The following is a 4,680-nucleotide window of genomic DNA, read 5'->3' as shown; positions in this document are numbered from 1 at the left end:
TCGAAAAGGAACAACAAAATGTAAAAGTGCAAAAAGTGTTGTTCCATTTCGAAAAGGAACATCAAAATGTAAAAGTGCAAAAAGTGTTGTTCCATTTCGAAAAGGAACAACAAAATGTAAAAGTGCAAAAAGTGTTGTTCCATTTCGAAAAGGAACAACCAAAGTGTTGTTCCATTTCGAAAAGGAACAACAAAATGTAAAAGTGCAAAAAGTGTTGTTCCATTTCGAAAAGGAACAACAAAATGTAAAAGTGCAAAAATTTTTGTTCCATTTCGAAAAGGAACAGCAAAATGTAAAAGTGCAAAAAGTGTTGTTCCATTTCGAAAAGGAACAACAAAATGTAAAAGTGCAAAAAGTGTTGTTCCATTTCGAAAAGGAACAACAAAATGTAAAAGTGCAAAAAGTGTTGTTCCATTTCGAAAAGGAACAGCAAAATGTGAAAGTGCAGAAAGGTGCTGTTCCATTTCGAAAAGGAACAACAAAACGTGAAAGTGCGAAAAGTGCTGTTCCATTTCGAAAAGGAACAACAAAACGTGAAAATGCAAAAGCGCTGTTCCATTTTGAAAAGGAACAGCAAAATGAATTGTGAAAAAAGAACAACAAAATGTACTGTGAAAAAGGAACAGCAAAATGAATGGCTGAACCAAAAAGTGCTATTCCTTTAGAAAATAAATAGCAACACGACAATGATGTCCTTTTGAAAAAGGAACAGCAGGAACGACAAAAAAATGCACACAAATGCTGTTCCTTCAGAAAAGGAACAGCAAAATATACAACCATAAAATACAAGCACGCCAAAGAAAAATAAATAAATTCCTTTTCCTATCTTGGTATATGTGAAGCGATAAAAAGGTGTCTTGTGAACTCCTAATTACCTCACATTAATTATCAACCCAGGGACGACTTTTTATTTCAAGAGTGTACTCTGTCTGAGGTGGCTATTTACTTAAGAGTAATGTTTTGCAGTATAGAGATTAAAACCCACAAGTAAATGAATGCTTGAAACAAAATCTAAAGCAAGAAACTGAAATGTTCTAAATTAAATCATTCATTCAAACAACCATCAATCGAGGATATGGTAGCAATGACTCAGTCCTCTAGAAATTGATGAAGGAAAAGGAATTAGAGTATGGATCATGGTTCTGGGAGCATAATAGCGTCTGCTGTGTCTCACGACAGCCTTGATCCTCCTCCCACACTAAAACAATAAAGGCAAGTAAATAAATCAGCAGAAAGTAGAACGAAACGACGAAATGGAAATGGGACAGCAATAAATGATACAGTAGTAAAATAGAACTAAATCTCGCGAGTCAAAAGTAAACTTGAACCAAACTCACATTTTGCAATGAAATAACAATCTTCAAAAGCAATTTACTTTATGAGGCGATATTCACAAATGAATTATGGAACAACAGTTATCATATATACAAAGCACACTAATAGAACAACAATCATATATACATTCAACACACTAAGATAGTAATCTGAGATGAGAACCATGTTTCCAAATACAACATTACTTCCGGATTCCAATAATCATAACTTTAAATAAATCTTGTGATGGTAACGTTTAATACAAAAGCTCTGTAATAGAAATACCTGATTCAGATTGATACCATGCAATCAATTTTGGAAAAGACTTAATAATATAACGCAGAATCGCCACAAGGAATTCGGAAAGAACATTAATGAATTAATGATCACATAGCATTCGTGCATCAGATTACTGAACAATAAAGATAACAAACCACGCATAAAACAAAAGAAGATACTATACAGTAGTAGCAGCGTATTCCGCCATAGGCTGGGCCCTTAGCCGCCAGCGGATGCTGCGGGATCACTTCAGAATAAGAAGAATGAACAACAATTCCCAATTCATTTATTAATCAGCCAATTGGAATCATTACAACAGCAAAAGCTACAGCATGAATAATCCACCACCGTTGTCCATCATTTCTCTATCATTCTTCCATCATCACGTCTCTCTCCAATCTCTCCCGTCTCTGATCTTGGGTTTCATTAAATAGAGAAAGATCAGAGTATAGATAATTACAATCATGATTTCTCTTACAAATTTAGGTTGATTCCAACCCATTGATCAACAAGAACAAGGCGGATTTGGGTTTGCAGCTAAGATTTGGAGGGCGGCCGCAACAGCAAATCTCAGAAAATCGTGTTCAAAGAACCCTGCGTTTCTCCCTGTACAAGCCGAATTTGGGCAAACTGTTCTCCTTAAAGATAATTGGGCCCGTTCTGGACAAAACCCATGTTCCGGATTTTCCAAATTCGTCTTCATTTGCTCAGAATCTTAACCGCAAAACTGTCACTCCTTAAACCAACGAATTTCTGAGTTGGCTGATTTAAAAATCGAATCTTCAATCTGGAAGTTACTTTGGAGGCTAAGAATGGCGAATGATGTTACAACCAACTTATTAGAAATATCATTGATAAATTAATGCATAATAATCAATTTATTAAAAATAAAAGAGAATAAATAACATTCATCCATGAGAGCATAAATTATTTATAAAATGGATTTAAATGATAAATTATAATAAATGTCATGATGAAGAATGGTGGAAATGGGTGGAATAAACCTTCACAAGTGAGAATAATCATGGCATATTAACGACCCCACAGTATACTTCTTTGGATTGGAGGGCTTGGGTTTCATTTTACTCGCTTGCTCCTCGAAGCCCTAGTCTGCTTCCCATATACAGAAACTTGTATTCTTGTGTATTTGCACATGGTGTGCGTTGTCGATCTAAAGGAACCACATATCGTATATTCCTGTGACTATAAAAAAATAAATCTTGAGTATTTCCACTACGCCAAGGTTGAGGCTTGGGATCTTGACCTAGATTTGTGTTGTTGTTTGATTCTACAAGCCTGTGGGGGCTCATGATCTGTCCTTTGTTATAAATGTGGATATTACCCAAATCATATTCCATTCATATTAGGGATGTATGGACCGATAATATGAAAAAGGAAGTTCAATCTAATCAGGGAATTTGTGGATGACTACCCTCTGATAGCCATGGATAGTCCCTGGCATAGTTGTGCGACCAGTCAACAAATTGAGGACCGTCTAGGAATATAATTATGAAACCCTAAGGTTAAATGTAGACATACTGAAATTAATACAAGTGGAACTAATGTTTTCTAATGAAAACGAGTAACAACCTCCCAAATTGGGATAGAAAGGTACTGCGTGTGCTAGAATTCAACCTTCACCTTCCTTATCAAGGTGTCAGCTTGATCTTCAATGAGCCCCTGGATATAATATTCTCTTGGATGATGTTCACCGACATGTCACAGGAACTATACACATTTGTGTGTGATCAGTGAGAGCTTCATTGTTGTAGCGTTCATAGAGAACTATTTTTTCATATATCTGAGGACACTTTCATGGATTTAAACTATTTTGATTTCTTCCTTTCTCATGGACTCCACGTTCTTTCTCCTTTCATCCTGATCATAAGATCTCTCGAAAGTCCCTTTAGTAGATGGTAGCACACATAAATCCTTTGCCTTAGCATGGCCACTAGATTTTCTACACACCATTCTCATAGTCAGCAACAAATAGACCTTTATTACAAGAAAAAATGACTCACATGCCTCATATAAACCATTATTTTGATGGCCTTTTCTTCCACAACAACAAGCACAATGACTTCTTTAATGTTTCCAACAATACAATTCAATATCAAGGAAGACAGATATGCCTCCGATTCCATCGAGTTGTTTTTCCATAAGGGCATTGATTTCAATATGAAATATGAAATTGGCGTGGACTCTCACCGATTTGGAGAGTTGCTGATGTCTTTTGAGATCATCTTGAATCAGAATATTCAATGGATCACCTTCCATTGAGGCTATCATTAGGTTTCCTTCTCAAGCTCATAATGAATTAAAGATTGCTGCCCACCCAAGGTGGCTTCTTCTACCTCATCAGGATGTATTTTCCCAACCTCGATGACATCAAGCACCTCATGAAGTTCTGCAATAATGTGCACAGGGGGTTGAATCACCCGAATGATTTTCTTGGTGCTTGCCATCAAGTAGGTTATGATTCATCTCTCTCTTTTTTTACATTTAAAAACCTCATAAAATCTTTCTTTATTGGGCCTGCCAATAGATATGTAGGTGTTTTGTATGGTTTGAAGGTAGCGACGTATTATTGTTGGTGGGAGGAACAAATCTCATAGCCATAAAAATATATCGATAAAGGTCTGGTTTCACTCTGTAAATGGATCACATGTTGAGGTTAACACTATTGAGGAGCTACAAAAACCACCGAATGAAGATTCATTTCCATGTTTGTCGGTGGTCGATAGACTTAACAGAAAACACAACTGTCAAAGACTTAATTTATCTTTGTTGCAACAAATTGAAAAGAATTGCAGATGATGAGAAGTTGAGGGACACCGAGCTGGGGAAGCTTAGGCTCGTGATGGATGAATATATTCAAAGTGATATGAAATACAAAAATCCCTATTCCCTTAGTAGTTTGCTTCTAGTTTAGCGAGGAGAATTGAGCCTAGGCCCATTTCTTTTTGGTTGAAAACAATATTGAGCTTCCTTTATCTGTTATGGTGAGAACAAAAGATGAGGAATTTTATCATAGATTGAAATACTTGTGATGGGTATTTGTGCGTCAATCAATCCATAATAAGGAAA

General features: G+C 36.1%; 1 pseudogene; it reads left to right on the top strand.

Moving 5' to 3' along the window:
* The first annotated feature begins 2,922 nt into the window (after nucleotides 1-2,922).
* On the top strand, nucleotides 2,923-4,208 carry LOC149233889 (putative CCR4-associated factor 1 homolog 7 pseudogene; annotated as a pseudogene).
* The last annotated feature ends 472 nt before the right edge of the window (nucleotides 4,209-4,680 follow it).

This window comes from Pinus tabuliformis, chromosome 8, assembly GCF_031772625.1.
Source record: "Pinus tabuliformis cultivar Carrire ecotype Pingquan chromosome 8, CPIR1, whole genome shotgun sequence".
Lineage (NCBI taxonomy): Eukaryota > Viridiplantae > Streptophyta > Pinopsida > Pinales > Pinaceae > Pinus > Pinus tabuliformis.
Note: the sequence above shows the minus strand (reverse complement) of the source record. Positions and strands in the feature narration are given on the sequence as shown.